The sequence below is a fragment of the Schistocerca cancellata genome, chromosome 3 (assembly GCF_023864275.1).
Source record: "Schistocerca cancellata isolate TAMUIC-IGC-003103 chromosome 3, iqSchCanc2.1, whole genome shotgun sequence".
NCBI classification, from domain to species: Eukaryota; Metazoa; Arthropoda; class Insecta; order Orthoptera; family Acrididae; genus Schistocerca; species Schistocerca cancellata.
The window spans coordinates 803,135,443-803,156,745 of record NC_064628.1 but is presented as its reverse complement, the minus strand read 5'-3'; the positions used below and the strand labels follow the sequence as shown (position 1 = coordinate 803,156,745).

General features: G+C 45.1%; 1 protein-coding gene across 1 annotated transcript in view; it reads right to left on the bottom strand.

Annotated features, from left to right (window-relative positions):
* The window catches only part of LOC126176584 (disintegrin and metalloproteinase domain-containing protein 22), a 1,067,821-nt gene that overhangs the window by 427,633 nt on the left and 618,885 nt on the right, over positions 1–21,303 (bottom strand). The window lies entirely within an intron of this gene.

Below are 21,303 nucleotides of genomic sequence, written 5' to 3'. Positions count from 1 at the left end.
TGGACATGGTATAGTCATACTAGTTCCATCTTTCTGTTTTCTTGTCACTACGCTCTGTTCAGTGCCATGGAAGTTTGACGCAAAATACACTACTTTATTTTTCTTCCATTGAAATACTGTTAGGTCTAAAGATGACTCTCTGTGATTTGATTTAGACATTTTTCTTTAGGTAAATTGCCTGGCAAACCTTTCCTGTTTGTTCTAATTGTTCCACAGGCAAATGTATTTACCGATTTCTATGTGAGAAAAAGTGGACAGAACAACTAGTGAGAGGTAATGCATTGTTGCTACAATAAAGTGTTCACACAACCTGACGGTACTAATAAGTCCGCCTTATATTTTCCACTTTATCTCATTCACATGTAACGTAATGCTTCAAACTATTATAAAAAAACAAAGAAGATAAGTACGCACAATGGAAAACTCAACGGAAGCTTCAATAAATTGCGCACAAATTCAGGCAACACCATGGAAACAAGCACATACAATCTTCTGTTTTCACAGCAGCGCGCGAAAACCAATTTCAAGCTCTGACCGCCAGAGAGGTCTATGTATTGCACAATAACATCTATGAGACAGTAGAGCAGAGTTACTGTTACGTACCGACAGGCCCTCAGATCACGAAACAGCACCACGAGAAAATAATGAGAGTCAAAACTTACTGGTACTTTTAAGTACCGTCAGGCAACAAAGGGTTCATTTTGCAACCAGTGTATTAGGAGTGGCAGAAGTTACCCACGCCATCCACCACAGGCTGGCTTGCGCGAAAGTGGGTAGTATACAGGGTGAATTATCTAAAACTTGCGCCCCTAATATTCAGATAGTGGAAGGTGCCATTGATATGAGGATTTCACATAAAGGAATGGTAGGTACCGGCCCTCCTTTGGAAACCATACACTGTGTGTTATGAGTTTCAGATACGTATTTATTTAAAGAAGGTACAATATTTCAATGGAACAATGCCTACTGACAGTACCACAATTAAAGTAGACGAAATTAGAGCGTCAGTGGTGTTTGTTGAGTTTGAACATTGTAAACACCGACAGTTGTTTGTTCCCTATCGTAGCACCACAAACGAATGAGAATTTCACGTGGGTGCGTATTTGCGGTTCTACACAGATGTTAATGTGTCCGGAGACGTCATATTGTAAAATGGGACATTGCCTAGAACAAATGAAAGACAAACACTAGTAAATGTAGTATCTCTGTGGAGTCTGACACGTAAAGAACTTAAGTACCCTCAAAGCAGGAATTCAAACTGACCACCACCTGGGTCAGTACAAGCTTGCAGTCTGTCACGCAGCCGGCCGCTGTGACCGAGCGGTTCTACGTTCTTCAGTCCGGAACCGCGCTGCTGCTACGGTCGCAGGTTCCAATCCTGCCTCGGGCATGGATGTGTGTTTTGTCCTTAGGTTAATTAGGTTTAAGTAGTTCTCAGTCTAGGGGACTGATGACCTCAGATGTTAAGTCCCATAGCGCTTAGAGCCATTGCTATTGTCTGTCACGCAACGACTGCTGCACCCCTTCTAGCAGTTCACTGGAAATTGCAGAGCAGGCAGCAGTAATAGACGGTTTCATATCATCTGCAATCGTTTGAAAAGTTAACGTGTATTGAGATATGTTTCGGCGTACACTGTACGTGAACGAATGGAATACTTCCTACGTTCACCGTAAACCATGAGCATGTGCGCATTTTTCACATTGGGAAATATCACCTTCCAAGCACGTCCGATTACGTCCAGTCTCACACAATGAGCGACAGGGCCGTCGCAAAGCAACCGCTGTGTACACACATTACAATGAAAACAAGCATAACATCGTCGCCTGGCGTCAAATAAACAGGATAGAACAAGCACCTCTCGGAGTTCACAATGTTCACAATACTATAACTCGTAAACTTGTTGCACTGGGTTCCTGCAACAAACACCACTGACCTTTTCATTTAGGCTACTTTTAGGATTTTACCGTCAATAGGCATTGTTCCATTTAAAAACTTGTAACTTGCTACAGACGCGAAATTTAACCGACAGGAAGAAGATGCTGTGATATGCAAATGATTAGCTTTTCAGAGCATTCACATAAGGTTAGCGCCGGTGGTGACACCTACAACGTGCTGACATGAGGAAAGTTTCCAACCGATTTCTCATACACAAACAGCACTTGACCGGCGTTGCCTGGTGAAACGTTGCTGTGATGCCTCGTGTAAGGAGGAGAAATGAGTATCATCACGTTACCGACTTTGATAAAGGTCGGATCGTAGCCTATGGCGATTGCGGTTTATCGTATCGCGACATTGCTGCTCGCGTTTTTCGAGATCCAATGACTGTTAACAGAATATAGAATAGGTGGGTTCAAGAGGGTAATACGGAACGCCGTGTTGGATCCCAACGGCCTCGTATCACTAGCAGTCGAGATGACAGGCATCTTATCCGCATGGTTGTAGCGGATCGTGCAGCCACGTCTCGATCCCTGAGTTAACAGATGGGGACGTTTGCAAGACAACAACCATCTGCACGAACAGTTCGACGACGTTTGCAGCAGCATGGACTATCAGCTCGGAGACCATGGCTGCTGTTATCCTTGACGTTGCATCACAGGAGTGCCTGCGATGGTGTACTCGACACGAACCTGGTTGCACGAATGGCAAAACGTTGTTTTTTCGGATGAATCCAGGTTCTGTTTACAGCATCATGACATATCACCCGGCGTGATGGTAGGGGTGCCATTGGTTACACGTCTCGGTCACCTCTTGTTCGCATTGAGGGCACTTTCAACAGTGGACGTTACATTTCAGATGTGTTACGACCCGTGGCTCTACCCTTCATTCGATCCCTCTGAAATCCTACATTTCAGCAGGATAATGCACGACCGCATGTTGCAGGTCGTGTACGGGCCTTTCTGAATACAGAAAATGTTCGGCTGCTGCCCTGGCCAGCACATTTTGCAAATCTCTCACCAATTGAAAACGTCCCATCAATGGTGGCCGAGCAACTGGATCGTCACAATACGCCAATCACTACTCTTGATGAACTGTGGTATCGTGTTGAAGCTGCATGGGCAGCTGTACCTGTACACGCCATCCAAGCTCTGTTTGACTCAGTGCCCAGACGTATCAAGGCCGTTATTACGGTCAGAGGTGGATGTTCCGGGTACTGATTTCTCAGGATCTATGCACCCAAATTGCGTGAAAATGTAATGTCAGTTCTGGTATAATATATTTGTCCAATGAATACCAGTTTATCATCTGCATTTCGTCTTGGTGTGGCAATGGCCAGTAGTGTATGTCTACCGCCTGCAAATACATGCCCTTGCCTGCAATTGAGTTCTGTGAAAATGGCCTTCCATAGTGCCTTCCGTATCCGAAACATTTACGGTGCAAGTGTTACGTGATTCACCATGCATATTTTACTTACACTGACACTTTCTCCAAATGCCATTCAAAATGGCAAGACATTCTCATTATTCCGTTCTATAACTTCGTTTATGAAATCTGTTGAAGTTAATAATTTTTGGAGTGCGTAATGTCAGCCGCTCGGATGCGGAGGTAAACATGAGACGCGCCTTAATCAGCCTCCTTGTTTATAGGCGTTATGAAGGCGTGGAAAGTGCCGGGTTCGGCGAAGGCTTTGCCGGCGCGCGGTACTTGCACGAGTCGTTAATTAAGGAGCCAGATGTAGCTGTCTGGGTAGCGGCCATCCCTGGCTTCTCCCTGTTCGCAGGTGCCTCGTTATAGATGACAAGGTAGCGTGAGCTGCGCGCGAAGCCCTACTGTAATGCGACTCACGTTTCCGAGAACCGCCCACGGACCAAGTCTGCAGTTCCTGTGGGTTTCAGGTGCCAAGAAAACGTTAATTAATTTTCTGAGAAAGAAAGCGCGGCCTAAAAGTTCCGTAACATCGGCACTGCCTATCTCGAAATCAGCTGCTCTTCTCCACTTCACTCTTTTAGATAGAAACGTCAGTTAATTACAGGGTCGGAAGAGTCCGTTTGAAAGATGTACAGCGTGTTACTTTCCGGTGCACGACATAATGCAACTCGCACCTTGGCGAGAGGTATGCCAAAGCTCAGAGTAAACAGATGCTGACATTACTGAATCGTGGTTTAAGGTAAATTCGACGGTACAATCTGGATTTCAAGTTTCTATTCTGAGAAAAGACAGTATTACTGAAAGGTATACACATTACAGTGAGGTGGTGAAAGTGATGGAATAGCGATATGCATATATACAAATGGCAACAGTATCGCTTACGGGCCCGCCGGTGTGGCCGAGCGGTTCTAGGCGCTTCAGTCCGGAACCGCGCTGCTGCTACGGTCGCACGTTCGAATCCTGCCTCGGGCATGGATGTGTGTGATGTCCTTAGGTTAGTTAGGTTTAAGTGGTTCTAAGTCTAGGGGACTGATGAGCTCAGATGTTACGTCCCATAGTGCTCAGAGCCATTTGAACCAATTTTGAGTATCGCTTACGCAAGGGATGAAAGGTCAATGCATTGGCGGAGCAGTCATTTGTTGTCAGGTGATTCATGTGAAAAGGTTTCCGACGTCATTATGGCCGCAAGACGGGAATTAACAGACTTTGAGCGCGGAATGGTAGTTGGAGCTAGACACATGGGACATTCCATTTCGGAAATCGTTAGGGAATTCAATATTCTAGGATTCAGTGTTAACAGTATGCCGAGAATACCAAATTTCAGGAACTCTCTCTCACCGCGGACAACGCAGTGGCCTTCACTTAACGACCAAGAGCAGTGACGTTTGGGTAGAGTTGCCAGTGTTAACAGAAAAACAACACTGCGTGAAATAACCACAGAAATCAATGTCGGTCGTATGACGAAAGTATCAGTCAGGAAAGTGCCGCGAAATTTGGCGTTAATTTGGTACAGCAATAGGGATCTGACATGCGTGTCTTTGCTAACGGCACCAGCACGACATCGCGTCTTCTGGGCTCGTGACTGTGTCGGTTAGACGCTAGACGACTGGAAAACCGTGGCCTTGTCAGATAACTCACGACTTCATTTGGTAAGAGCAGATGGTAGTGTTCGAGTGTGGCATAGACCCAACGAATCCTTGGACCCATGTAGTGTACAAGGCACTGTGTAAGCTGGTAGTGGCTCCGTAATGATGTGGGTTGTGTTTACATCGAATGGGAGAGGCTCCTTTCCTTGCTGAGAGACAATTGCCACTTTTCGCATCATTCAGATATCGTGTCTAAGTCACTTGTGTAACATGCTTTGATCTCCTGAAGACTTTGCTAGGCAGTAAATAGTAGCACCACCTGCCAACTATCTAAGAGGGCTGATCAGATTATCTCATAACAGATTAGGAACAGCAGAGGGCCTCTAACAATTCCTGAGGGGCCGTCGGATATCATTTCTGTTTTGCTCGAGATTTTCCACCAGTTGGTGGTTTCCTGGAGATATGTGATAGCAGATGTCTACGTAAGTATGTGATACCAGATGTCCACAAAAATTTCGTCTGAGTGCTTTGTGGGCACGGAACTGGCGCTCGATGTCCTCCGCCAGTCCTATCAGCTAAGGGTCCCGTACAACACAGCGATACTCTAGCAGGAGACGAACAAGCGAAGTGTAGGCAGTCTCTTTAATAGACCTGTTGCATTTTCTAAATGTTCTGCTCATAAAACGTAGTCTTCCTTCCCAACAACATTATCTATTTGATCCTTCCAATATAAGTTCCTCGTAAATGTAATTCCTAGGTAATTCATAGGTAAATCGTGTTCCATCGGGTTCAGATCAGCTAATTTGGTAGCCGAGACATCAACAGCATGTTCCTAAAACCATTATAGCACGATTCTGGACTCATGACATGGACAGTTACCCTGTTGCAAGATGCCATGGCCGTCGGGGAAGGTATCAAGCATGATGGGATGCAATCTACAGCTGCCATGATGCCTTCGATTACTACCACAGAACCCACGGGAGCCTAAATAGACATCTCCCACAGGATAATGCTTTCCTCACCGAACCCCGTCAGCGGCGCGGTGCATTTTTGAGCAGTAACATGCCTGGATGACAACGTATCTCAAAACGACTATCGACCTGGTGCAACCAGAAACGCGAATCATCCGACCAGGCGAGTCGTTCGCATCGATCCAAAATGCAATCTCGAGCTCACTGCAATTGAAATTGACGATGTCGATGGGCCAAGATGGCAATACAGATAGGGGGCGTCTCTTCCGCCCCCCGAATGTGCGCTAAAGAGTGTGTTCGAAACATTAGTGCCTGCAATGGCATCGGCCACAGATCGCTGCCTGTTCTACTTCACAGGAGAGACCAGTCTTCGACCTCCACTTTCTGTGACAGTGCATGGAGGTCCAGTACCTTTCCGCCTAGTCTTGGTTTCCTCGTTCTTCAACCGCTTTCCATAGACACTCACCACGTTATCAAGTGAACAGTCGACCAACTTCGTCGTTTCCGGGATGGTTCCCAGACGAGTCTTCCCCTTTGTGAAATAGCTTATGTCAATAGATTTCCTCCTTAGGTCTCGCGTCGTCGCTAGGATGATCCCCTATTTCCGCAGCTCGTCGTCGTGCGGTAGCGTTCTCGCTTCCCACGCCCGGGTTCCCGGGTTCGATTTCCGGCGGGGTCACGGATTTTCTCTGCCTCGTGATGACTGGGTGTTGTGTGCTGTCCTTAGGTTACTTAGGTTTAAGTAGTTCTAAGTTCTAGGGGACTGATGACCATAGATGTTAAGTCCCATAGCGCTCAGAGCCATTTGAACAATTTTTTTGATCCCCTATTCGTTTCTCCTCCACTGATACACACTTATATTCATTAAACATCTGAATACTTTGAACGACTAGAGATAGGACGTTCATCAGCAGATTTAAGGTCAACGTCGATATCCCGGCGCAAACCACCTACTGGTAAAATGCGCCTGCGGCTCTCGTTGTCGCTATAAGCCGAAGGCCATGGACCAGTGTGGCTTGAACAGACGTGTAGGAAGTCTCGGAGACTTATGCTCGAAAAGTACCGTCAAATCAGTGAGGGGATCACGGAGTCCCGGGTTCGATTCACAGTTGGGTCGGGGATTTTCTCCATCCGGGGACTGGGTGTTTGTGTTGTCCTCATTATCTCGTCATCATCTCATCGTAATCCGGGTAGTGGTGAGACTGGAAATGGAAAGACTGGAACTTGTACGGGTGCTGATGACCAGGAAGTTGAGAGAGCCACAAACCAACATCATCATCAAATCAGTGAGTTTGAAAGGGGTGCAATATTGGCATGTGAGAATGTGATGCATCCATCCGGGAAATTGTTGCTCGTGTGGGACGAAGGGTTTCGGCAGTGCATCGGGTGTGTGCAGAATGGTGCACGGAAGGCCGTAGAACACGACGAGATGGGTTAGGTCTTACTACCCAGACCACCCCTCGAGAAGATCGACACCTCATCCGAATGGCATTGCAGGACACATCTGTGTCCTTCTCGGCTCTGGCGCTACAGTGTAAGACATCGTACACTACCAGGGGTGACAGTCCGTCGCCGTTTATTACGGCACTGGTTACGTGCGCGTCGTCCACTTCTCCGCCTATATTTGACGAATGTGCAGAAACATGCTAGACGGCAATGGTGTATGGAGCGACGTCGCTGGGGGCAACTCCGGACGAATCAAGGTTCGGTTAGCTTGAAAATACATTTTGGTTCGTCACAGACAGGGGGAGCGGCATCACAGTGACTGCATTCCCACAATACTTACAGCGCCAACTCAACGCTTTATGGTGTGGGGTGCTATTGGCTACAACCACAAATCACAGTTGGTGCACGTCCAAGGAACGGTTGCCACTGTAATCTACTTGGATGACTTCTTGCGACTCGTAGCGATACGCTTTCTACACACCACCGCAGACACGATTTCTCAGCAAGACAATACACGACCACATGTTTCTGCACGAACATTTGCCTTCCTGGTGTCACAGGATGTCAGACTTTTGCCCTGGCCCGCCAGATCATCTACATCTACATCTACATCTACATTTATACTCCGCAAGCCACCCAACGGTGTGTGGCGGAGGGCACTTTACGTGCCACTGTCATTACCTCCCTTTCCTGTTCCAGTCGCGTATGGTTCGCGGGAAGAACGACTGTCTGAAAGCCTCCGTGCGCGCTCTAATCTCTCTAATTTTACATTCGTGATCTCCTCGGAAATATAAGTAGGGGAAAGCAATATATTCGATACCTCATCCAGAAACGCACCCTCTCGAAACCTGGCGAGCAAGCTACACCGCGATGCAGAGCGCCTCTCTTGCAGAGTCTGTCACTTGAGTTTGTTAAACATCTCCGTAACGCTATCACGGTTACCAAATAACCCTGTGACGAAACGCGCCGCTCTTCTTTGGATCTTCTCTATCTCCTTCGTCAGCCCGATCTGGTACGGATCCCACACTGATGAGCAATACTCAAGTATAGGTCGAACGAGTGTTTTGTAAGCCACCTCCTTTGTTGATGGACTACATTTTCTAAGGACTCTCCCAATGAATCTCAACCTGGTACCCGCCTTACCAACAATTAATTTTATATGATCATTCCACTTCAAATCGTTCCGCACGCATACTCCCAGATATTTTACAGAAGTAACTGCTACCAGTGTTTGTTCCGCTATCATATAATCATACAATAAAGGATCCTTCTTTCTATTCATTCGCAATACATTACATTTGTCTATGTTAAGGGTCAGTTGCCACTCCCTGCACCAAGTGCCTATCCGCTGCAGATCTTCCTGCATTTCGCTACAATTTTCTAATGCTGCAACTTCTCTGTATACTACAGCATCATCCGCGAAACGCCGCATGGAACTTCCGACACTATCTACTAGGTCATTTATATATATTGTGAAAAGCAATGGTCCCATAACACTCCCCTGTGGCACGCCAGAGGTTACTTTAACGTCTGTAGACGTCTCTCCATTGTTCTGTTTGCTAAAAACTCTTCAATCCAGCCGCACAGTTGGTCTGATATTCCGTAGGCTCTTACTTTGTTTATCAGGCGACAGTGCGGAACTGTATCGAACGCCTTCCGCAAGTCAAGAAAAATAGCATCTACCTGGGAGCCTGTATCTAATATTTTCTGGGTCTCATGAACAAATAAAGCGAGTTGGGTCTCACACGATCGCTGTTTCCGGAATCGATGTTGATTCCCACATAGTAGATTCTGGGTTTCCAAAAACGACATGATACTCGAGCAAAAAACATGTTCTAAAATTCTACAACAGATCGACGTCAGAGATATAGGTCTATAGTTTTGCGCATCTGCTCGACGACCCTTCTTGAAGACTGGGACTAACTGTGCTCTTTTCCAATCATTTGGAACCTTCCTTTCCTCTAGAGACTTGCGGTACACGGCTGTTAGAAGGGGGGCAAGTTCTTTCGCGTACTCTGTGTAGAATCGAATTGGTATCCCGTCAGGTCCAGTGGACTTTCCTCTGTTGAGTGATTCCAGTTGCTTTTCTATTTCTTGGACACTTATTTCGATGTCAGCCATTTTTTCGTTTGTGCGAGGATTTAGAGAAGGAACTGCAGTGCGGTCTTCCTCTGTGAAACAGCTTTGGATAAGGTGTTTAGTATTTCAGCTTTACCCGTGTCATCCTCTGTTTCAATGCCTTCATCATCCCGGAGTGTCTGGATATGCTGTTTCGAGCCACTTACTGATTTAACGTAAGACCAGAACTTCCTAGGATTTTCTGTCAAGTCGGTACATAGAATTTTACTTTCGAATTCACTGAACGCTTCACGCATAGCCCTCCTTACGCTAACTTTGACATCGTTTAGCTTCTGTTTGTCTGAGAGATCACCAGAAGTGTCGCCAATGTGTGGGACGTGGTGCAACGACTGGGGCAGCGCTGTGATCCGATGCCGACCACCACAGATGAACTTCGGAACCGGGTGAATACAGCATGGATGGCTTGCCACAGGACGCCATTCGCGCCTGATACTCATCATGCAGGGAACAAGTTATCAGGGTCTATAGCGGACCCTGTGCCTACTAAGTAACAGAACACATGCTGAATCGGGGTGACTGAAATGTTAACCATTTCTGCAGAACATACTAATGTACATGTCCTGTGAATACGAACGTCCTGTCTCTTGTATTTCATGGTGTTCTGTTTTTTCTGAACATGAGTTTACTGCCCTTATGACGTTACGCGTCAGCAACTCTAACAGGCGACATTTAATCTCGCGAAGGGCAGGGGTCGTGATGTTTTGGCTGATAAATGTATTTACAGCCTCAAACAACTTCCCTGCTCGTCCACGTGGGCTCACACTACAACTTCAGTAAACCCCACGACTGCTAAATAACAATGCATACAAAGGTCTTGATAAATGCTAGAATAGGCAGCAGCATATATTCAACCGGATAGACAGATTTTTCTCACAAGGGGACCGCACGAACTTCCCCACATCGGTTTGATTCATGTTGATAGAGTGCGCAGGGCACGTTTAGGACTTCAAAATATGGAAACAGGAAGACGCAGCTGTGAAGCTTTTCCGAGAAAATAGAGTTTGAAAATTTTAGACGTGCTTGTATACTTTGAATGAATCAGGTTGATACTGATAAGAGCAACATGGAAAACAGTTTTTATTGAGACGTCCGACACGCTTAATGGAAGCTGAATTTTTGCATATGCATGTTGTTTCCATTATGTGTATTGCAAAACAAACTTTGTTTCCATTCACAAAACGTGTTCCATGCACATTTGTTGTTAGAGTTACAAAAAAGGACTTGAAGTGAGATTCGATCCAGAGGCCTCGCCATTACGAAACTATGCCCTTATTCGCTCATTTGCGGACTTCTTGAATGCTAGTGACCATACTAAGTACAGGCTGGTTATAATTACACCTTCGCTACTTGAGCCATTGTAGACGGAAAACTATTTATATGTCAGTACCCAACATTGCAGGAATGATTTTCAGGCCGTGCGCTGCAGAATTTGTGTTGTCGGTAATGTTAGTATCATGAACTGCAGTTAGGTGTCGGTTCTGGAAGGGCGACTTAGCGTTGAAGCACAAGCATCAGTGTGCATTACAATTTCAGTCAAATGGGTCTGTGCAGGATGAGCAGAGCTCAGAGCTTTACTTGTGCAGCCGTTTTATCAAAACGACCGGTATAGTGCCAATGCTGTTCGCGAGTGTCAGTGTATTAAAGGTACACGGAGCACTGGGATTGAAGAAAATGATTCGAAAGTTCGAACTAACTGTTTGTTTGAGAATTGCCCCAGGGAGAGACCGAAGGACAATCACGTCACAGATTTTTAAAAAAGGTACTGTTGCCGTGCTTGAGAACGTTGGACGCAACGTGCAATCTTCATGCAGTGCACCAGCTGTGTTAAGACAGCTGAACATTCCATGGTGCACCTTTCTAAAAGTGCTTCCAACAGTGGTGAAATGGTATGCCTAGTGTGTTTCCGAGCTGTCGTGGATTCAGATTGTTGTCACATTGAGTGACGTTTGTAACCTGGAACATAAACGTGGTACACAATTAACAAATGTTACCCTCTCAGGTGGAAATTAAAATGTGTTTCCTTAATTGGTTTATTCGTTATTTCTCTTCCGCATGGCCTTAAAAATGTTCCCACAAAGTTTCACTGGCCTATTTGATCACTCGTTTTTCATGGGGATACTCTCAAGTAGCGAAAGATTAATTATAACAACCGTGTACAGCATTTCAGTGCGTTTCGAATTTTCAAACTCGATTTGCTCGAAAACGGTTGAGGGCGTTATCTATCTACTTACAAATGCTGAAGTTCTAGTCAGACCCTGTACAACCCGCCACACACCACTCCTAAACAAATTCTCGACATAGTCAGTGAAGCTGTCCTAGGCTCCAAATAATACTTTGGATGATAAAGTGTTTACCAATATAATCAAATACCTCGAAGAAAAGGACCTATTGGGAAATAACTAGCAAGGATTCAGAAAATATCGTTCTTGTGAAGCACAACTGGCTCTTTATTCACATGAAGGTATGAGTGCTATCGACAGCAGATCTCAAGTAGGTTTCATGTATCTAGTTACCAAAAGGCCTTTGAAACCGTCCCTCACAAGCAGTTTCTAATCAGATTTCGTGTCTGTGGGGTATCGTACCATTTGTGCGACTGTATTCGTGATTTCCTGTCAGAAAGTTTATGATGATGGTGATGTTTGGTTTGTGGGGCGCTGAACTACGCGGTCATCAGCGCCCGTGCAAACTCCCAATACACAGTCCAGTCTATCCACTTGCACGAATGATGATGGAATGAAGAGGACAACGGAAACACCCAATCCCCGGGAATCTAACCCGGGACCGGTGATTCAGAGGTAGCAACGTTAGCCACTAGACCACGAGCTGCGGACTCATAAAGTTTAGGGCTGATAGTAATTCATGGGTAGTCACCTAGTGAAACTGTAGTGATATCTGGGGCTCCTCAAGAATGCGTCACACGCCCGCTGCTGTTCTTATTCTATATAAACGAGTTAGGAGACAATCCGAGTATTCCTATTAGAATTTTTTCAGATGATGCTGTCGTTTATCGTCCAGCAAAGCCATCAGAAGATCAAAACGAATTGCCAAATGATTTAGACAAGATATCTACATGGTTCGAAAAATGGCAATTGACCATAATAAGTAGAAAGTATGAGGTCCAATACATGAACACTAAATAAATTCCCATACATTTCGGTTACACGATGAATCACACAAGTTTAAAGAGGGTCGCTTCAACTATATATACCTAGGGACTACAGTTACGAAAATTAAGTAAGGGCCATAACATCGAAAATGTTGAGAAGGAGACGAATCAAAGTCTGTGTATTTTTGGCAGAACACTTAGAAAGACGTGCTAGAAACCTATTAGAGAGACTGGCTACACTACGCTTGTCCGTCCTCTTCTGGAGTACTATTGAGTGGTATGGGTTCCGTACGAGATATAACTGGCGGAGGACATCGAAAAAGTTTAAATAACGGAAGTTCGTTTTCTACTGCCGCGAAACAGGGGCGAGAGTGTCCGAGATATGATAAGAAAGTTGGGGTAGCAGTCGTTACAACAACGACGGTTTTCGCTGCGGAGATAACCTTTCACGAAATGTCATTGATCAATGTTCTCCTCCGAATGCCAAAATATTTTGTTGACTCCCATCTACAAAGGGATAAATGGTCATCGTAAGAAATCAGACGTCTCATGGAAACATTTAAGTGTTCATTCAACCCATGTGCTATTCGAGATTGGAAAGGTAAATGCATAATCTGGAAGTGGTAACATGAACCCTCTGCCAAACACTTAAGAGTAACTTTAAAGTGTTATAAATTGCCTAAGATGGCATACTGTCGTATTAAGCAATTTATAACACTTAAAACACTTGATAATGGCACTTTGAAGCCGAAATTATGATTGTGCAAGTGTAAATGTAACACTGTAAATAAACAACAGTCTAATGGCGGTACTGACTTTAAAGAAATATATTATGACTGTGGCCCCGAGTTATGAAAAAATTATAGTTAAGAGTGAATTGCAGCCATGGGGATGTAGATTTTGTACATGCAGATACAGTTAAATTAATGGAGATGCCTTGAATAACTAACTTATTCACTGACAACAGGTTAGAGAAATGATCATACGGGAGTGAAAGCTAAATTACCTGTTAGTACCGCTGCCTGCAGTTTCTGGACTCGTATCATTTTCATATTCTCTTTCCACCTAGAGTAACCGTGTTTTTCTGCCCGTCCCCGCGCTAATTAATCGCGGAGAGTAATAGCTGTTTGCTGGACCATCCACCATACCGAACTGCTTTTGCGAGCAACAAGTATTCAGGTTCGCGAAACGACATAATTACCGTTGCTGCGTTAAAATGCTGTGCCGCGGGCAACGAACCGTTTGGTATTGTAGCGTGTAGCATTTGACGGCAGCCGTTCTCAATACATAAAACGGATTTAAAGAAAAGTAATAAACTTGTTTAAACAAAATATGTAAGAGAGATTAGATTAAAAGGTGTAAACTGTCTGCAGTGATTGAGTCGCTCTCCCAGCATTTATTCCGTCTTGAGGAGTCCACCGTTTTTCATGTTTTGCAAAATTTATTTAATTAAATTTTGTGGTGGAATGCCATTCCTGCCACATCAATCGTCAGTTAACCTAGTGGTTGGACTTCTTGTACGGCATCTGTCTGTATATGTTGTAAGCTTTGTTCTGTGATTTATCAGATTCTGTTTGCCTGTCGTATTTTCTGAGACCGAGATTGGGGAGGACGTGGCAAAAATTTGCATAAACGGTCGCGGAAAACCGCTTAAAAACCACACTCAGCCTGGCGGGTGAGCCACACCAGCAGCCGTTAATCGATTTAAAATACGACAGAAGTCGTGCATGAAGCTTGCGACTGTGGTAAAATATATGAAAATTATAATCAACGCTGGCAGGTCGCTAGTACCACAGATGTTAACTCAACCTCTTTACTACATTACGTGATTCGGACGTAGTCCCTTATCGGACGATTTGTCAAAAAATATTTTACAAAACAATCATAGGAAACGGTAATTCAGATGAAGACGTGATACAGAAATACGCTACTGGCCATTAAAACTGCTACACCGAGAAGAAATGCAGATGATAAACGGGTATTCATTGGACAAATATATTATACTAGAACTGACATGTGATTACATTTTTACGCAATTTGGGTGCATAGATTCTGAGAAATCAGTACCCAGAACAACCACCTCTGGCCATAATAACGGCCTTGATACGCATGGGCATTGAGTCAGAGCTTGGATGGCATGTATAGGTACAGCTGCCCATGCAGCTTCAACACGATACCACAGTTCATCAAGACTAGTGATTGGCGTATTGTGACGAGCCAATTGCTCGGCCACCATTGACCAAACGTTTTCAGTTGGTGAGAGATCTGGAGAATGTGCTGGCCAGGGCAGAGCCACGGGTCGTAACACATATGAAATGTAACGTCCACTGTTCAAAGTGCCGTCAGTGCGAACAAGAGGTGACCAAGACGTGTAACCAATGGCACCCCATACCATCACGCCGGGTGATACGCCAGTAAGGCGATGGCGAATACACGCTTCCAATGTGCGTTCACCGCAATGTCGCCAAACATGGATGCTGTAAACAGAACCTGGATCATCCGAAAAAATGGCTATTTGCCATTCGTGCACCCGGGTTCGTCGTTCAGTACACCATCGCACGCGCTCCTGTTTGTGATGCAGCGTCAAGGGTAACCGCAGCCATGGTCTCCGAGCTGATAGTCCATGCTGCTGCAAACGTCGTCGAACTGTTCGTGCAGATGGTTGTTGTCTTGCAGCCGTCCCCATCTGTTGACTCAGGGATCGAGACGTGGCTGCACGATCCGTTACAGCCATGCGGATAAGATGCCTGTCATCTCGACTGCTAGTGATACGAAGCCGTTGGGATCCAGCACGGCGTTCCGTATTACCCTCCTGAACCCACCGATTCCATATTCTGCTAGAGTCATTGGATCTCGACCAACGCGATGTCACGATACGATACACCACAATCGTGATAGGCTACAATCGGACCTTTATCAACGTCGGAAACGTGATGGTACGCATTGCTCCTCCTTACACGAGGCATCACAACAACGTTTCACCAGGCAACGCCGGTCAACTGCTGTTTGTGTATGAGAAATCGGTTGGAGACTTTCCTCATTTCAGCACGTTGTAGGTGTCGCCACCGGCGCCACCCTAGTGTGAATGCTCTGAAAAGCTAATCATTTGCATATCACAGCATCTTCTTCCTGTCGGTTAAATTTCGCGCCTGTAGCAGTCATCTTCGTGGTGTAGCAATTTTAATGGCCAGTAGTTTAATGTCACACATTACAGTGCAGGTAGAAGAAATGATAAGTAAAATGATAAGGAACTAAGCTGATGAGATGATTTTAAACAGAGACAATACGGCAAATACAGAATCACAGTCTGTAAGTAACTATTACCAAGGGAGTTCCCTCCGACACAACCGTACAGTGTCTTGCGCTGTGTAGATTTGTCGGGTGGTTATAATTAAAGCACAGCTAATCACAGAGGATCAGTATGTGTCGTAATTATCGTATGGCAGCGAAACTTGGTAGATATTCCAATGCGTTAATGCAGAAACGATTTACGCTAGAAAAAAAAAATTGGTTCCAATTTTGGCCACCAGATGCAAATCTGGTGCTGTGAATGCAAGAAAGACGCACTGAAATGTTTCTATATGTAATAGATTAGGAATGGGACGTAGGCAGAAAATGTCAGACAAGTGGGAAAGGCATAACGTTTATTTTATTACTAACCACCGCTTACACGATTTATTCAGTATGAGCACCGGAGATATCGACGAGATGCTGTAGCCTACAGATCCAGTTTTGCACCTGGTGGCCAAAATTGAAACTAAATTTTTTTCACACCAAATCGGTTCCGCATATTGCATTAACATATCTAAAGAATTTCGCTGCTATACGATAATTATAGCCCACACTGGACCTTGTAATGGTACTTGAATTACGTAACGATTACGGCAGCTCACCTGAACCTCTCGATACAAGCAATATTCTGCTGTGTTTCTGTAAAGTAGTTGACATATTTCTGAGACAACATTCAGATTTGATTTCATTAATGTAGACGTATTTTGATACATCGATATGTTTATATTGCAATGATATTATTCTTATGTGCATTCTTTCTTTTGTCACTATGATCTTTGTCGTACTTGTAACTCTTGATGTATGGGCGCGTAAGCAGTTAGTGAGAGAGTCGAAACTTGAGAAAGTCAAGTCTTGGACGTCATATTGGAAAGACGCATAACGTAGCCAGTTTATACACTCCTGGAAATTGAAATAAGAACACCGTGAATTCATTGTCCCAGGAAGGGGAAACTTTATTGACACATTCCTGGGGTCAGATACATCACATGATCACACTGACAGAACCACAGGCACATAGACACAGGCAACAGAGCATGCACAATGTCGGCACTATTACAGTGTATATCCACCTTTCGCAGCAATGCAGGCTGCTATTCTCCCATGGAGACGATCGTAGAGATGCTGGATGTAGTCCTGTGGAACGGCTTGCCATGCCATTTCCACCTGGCGCCTCAGTTGGACCAGCGTTCGTGCTGGACGTGCAGACCGCGTGAGACGACGCTTCATCCAGTCCCAAACATGTTCAATGGGGGACAGATCCGGAGATCTTGCTGGCCAGGGTAGTTGACTTACACCTTGTAGAGCACGTTGGGTGGCACGAGATACATGCGGACGTGCATTGTCCTGTTGGAACAGCAAGTTCCCTTGCCGGTCTAGGAATGGTAGAACGATGGGTTCGATGACGGTTTGGATGTACCGTGCACTATTCAGTGTCCCCTCGGCGATCACCAGTGGTGTACGGCCAGTGTAGGAGATCGCTCCCCACACCATGTTGCCGGGTGTTGGCCCTGTGTGCCTCGGTCGTATGCAGTCCTGACTGTGGCGCTCACCTGCACGGCGCCAAACACGCATACGACCATCATTGGCACCAAGGCAGAAGCGACTCTCATCGCTGAAGACGACACGTCTCCATTCGTCCCTCCATTCACGCCTGTCGCGACACCACTGGAGGCGGGCTGCACGATGTTGGGGCGTGAGCGGAAGACGGCCTAACGGTGTGCGGGACCGTAGCCCAGCTTCATGGAGACGGTTGCGAATGGTCCTCGCCGATACCCCAGGAGCAACAGTGTCCCTAATTTGCTGGGAAGTGGCGGTGCGGTCCCCTACGGCACTGCGTAGGATCCTACGGTCTTGGCGTGCATCCGTGCGTCGCTGCGGTCCGGTCCCAGGTCGACGGGCACGTGCACCTTCCGCCGACCACTGGCGACAACATCGATGTACTGTGGAGACCTCACGCCCCACGTGTTGAGCAATTCGGCGGTACGTCCACCCGGCCTCCCGCATGCCCACTATACGCCCTCGCTCAAAGTCCGTCAACTGCACATACGGTTCACGTCCACGCTGTCGCGGCATGCTACCAGTGTTAAAGACTGCGATGGAGCTCCGTATGCCACGGCAAACTGGCTGACACTGACGGCGGCGGTGCACAAATGCTGCGCAGCTAGCGCCATTCGACGGCCAACAGCGCGGTTCCTGGTGTGTCCGCTGTGCCGTGCGTGTGATCATTGCTTGTACAGCCCTCTCGCAGTGTCCGGAGCAAGTATGGTGGGTCTGACACACCGGTGTCAATGTGTTCTTTTTTCCATTTCCAGGGGTTGTAAAATGTGAACTTCAACAGTGAGGAAGATGTTTCCAAGTATGTTTTGTATTGTGAAGTGATGTTTTGTGTGTTACGTGCCATTGCAACAAAACAATAAAAAAGAAGTGTAACTTGAATTCGGAGTGCTGATTACTTTTTTTACATCACCATTGCGCTAACTTTCAAAGGTTTAATCTTCAAGAATGGTTTGTGAAACACATCTAGAAAACTTTTGAATATAGCAGAATAAAACCTAGGCCTCTTTACATCCGAGCTTGGAATCATCACCACCTAGATTTTCGACGATTGAACCGTTCACAACGAGACCAGCGTGGGAAACACGAAAAGATGAGTGCATAGTTTATTCATTATTACATGAAATGACTTTATTAACTGTGCTCTAATGACACCTGCCACATAATAACTTTGTTGTTGCCCGAAAATGCAGTATTTAGGAGCGTGAGCAACACCACAATCATTATTAAATTTTGACCTTTGTTGTGGTAGGGTTGTTAGAACCTCCGTGAGTATATGCACTTCATGACCACCTGATAGGTGCGGGTTTGTAACTTTATCATTCTTATCAATATGGCATTTCTTTGTTTGTTCCTCCTTTTTTTTGTTTTCATTTTCAACCTGTGAGTTTGGTGGGAGGCTGTAATTACGCAACAGTACTGCTTATTAGTAATCTACAACACAAATGGTAGTCGGAGAAGACTGAGTTAGTGTGCAGATCCAGTGTTTGGATATGGCTGAACGGCTCACTGGCTCATCGCGATGTGCATTTGAGACGTATCTCGGCTGTGAAATTTCTAATTACGCGAAGTCTGTTAAGCGGTGCGGAACTGTCGTTCGTGAGTTTACGACGCAGAGCTGAGATAACACTGGGTTCCCTTGCGAGAGCGGCGGCATGCGGAACTGTTGTACTTTGTTCGCAAGAGAGTGGCGCCTCACAGCCCAAGGTAAGTACAAATTTAACACTTTAGAGTCGGAGCCGATTCTTACAGGCATAGCGATTTAATTTTTTCTTCTCTACTGCTAATTCTATCCACACCAAATTTTACAGACTCTTTCCTCATATCCTACTGAATGTATCTGCAAAATTATATCCCCGTACGACGCATGGTTCAGGAGATGTGACGTGTACGCCTATGGCCACTGAGACACCAGGCATTCGCCAAATTCAAACCCTTTTGTCGGAAATTTGTGCAGACGAGTCAATAGCCGAAACAAGCGTTTATGTTATATGGGAAAGCCAAAAAATGGTTCAAATGGCTCTGAGCACTATGGGACTTAAAATCTGTGGTCATCAGTCCCTTAGAACTTAGAACTACTTAAACCTAACTAACCTAAGGACATCACATACATCCATGCCCGAGGCAGGATTCGAACCTGCGACCGTAGCGGCCACGCGGTTCCAAACTGTAGCGCCTAGAACCGCACGGCCACACCGGCCGGCTATGGGAAAGTCATTCACTAAAAGAATTTTTTGTGATTCTCAGGTTGACGGCACTGAGTCAACAATGACACGCTCAGTAGCGGCTCGTAGGTATACATTCTGGGTGTTTACAAATTTTTAAATTCAGATAAATATGAGGGTTCTAAATTAATAGCTTCTGCTGTGTAACAGTTATGATTATCAACATATTTGTACAGCTTCAGTCACTGTCAATAATAATAATAAAATAATAATAATAATAATAACAATAATAATATACATAGCTTGCTTGTAAAAAGGATGAAATGCTTTTGTGGAATTTTATTGTTTTGTATATAATTAAGTGCCGTTTATGGGAAGAACGAGGTAACGTGTAAGCTTTCACTACTCTCCGTTTCGCATTTTTGTGTTAATTGGGAGTTTTTGTGCATTTTTAGTTTTTCGTACAAATGTACATGATCCCTAATACATGTGTTAGTTAACGAATTAATCAGGCATTCTTATGTTGCACCCACAGAATACACGTCTTCCTTAAATGCTCGCTTGTAGTCACGCTTGATTGATTTCATCACTTTCTCAGACAATAGATCTGGTGTGGGAGGCCCTATTTACTTTGTGGCTAACTTTTACTAGCGAATTTCTTTTCTGCTAGGGCTTAATATAGATTCAACACTGTTCATGTTGACACTGCACAGGAAAGTCGACTCCTGCACCGTAAGTTACTAAATTCAAGTAGTACTATTTACCAAAAAGGTCCACTTGAATACAAATGAGGCGCTGGGAGCCATAATGGCCAAAAGCACACTGTCTTCGACCCCCCCTCCCCCATATTTAAGTCAGTATCAGAGGAATTAGTGAGATAGCTTGAGCAGCTTTAGAAGGGTTGCAATGCCCCTGATGGATTCATCAGTAAGGTGACATCCAGTGACTAGTCTACGTTTGATGTCACTGAGCTCTAATAAGCGACCCGAAGAACAGTGGCTGCAAAAAAATAAACAAGCTACCGCCGATTTCGATTATTAAATTATAGCTCGAGTAATTCGTAAGCGCTTTATACCATGCACCGCTGAGATCGTAGGCCAACAGCAGACTTGTGATTTTAGAAGGACGATTTTACAAATTGTGGCTATGTATCGCGATGTCATTGCGTTAACACAGACAAATAACATAAAATGTGGACTGCTTTTAATAGACTTCCATAAGGCATTTGATCAAAATAATCACAAATACCTGATACAGGCAATTCCCCGAATGGACTTCCTGCCAAAAACCATCGACATCATCAAGAACATGGCAGTGGGTGTTACTGCACAAATCTCCGTTAACTGTCAACTGAAAAACCAAATTGAAATAAAAAGGGGCGTTACCCAAGGAAGCCCCTTATCCTTGCTTCTGTTCGTTATATCGTTGGAACCCTTTCTGAGACAGCTACAGCACAGGCTGACAGGCATTGCCATTCAAGGAACAAAAACTGTAGTAGGTGCTTACGCGGACGATACAGGCGTAATCATCAGAGACCAAGCAGATGTGATACAACTAGAGATAGTACTTGCAAATTATCGTTGCGCATCAGGTGCGAGGGTAAATGAAAACAAAAGTAAATTTCTAAATATACAACGCCTTGCTAACTTGCGCATTGAGTGGGCGAACCATGTTAGTC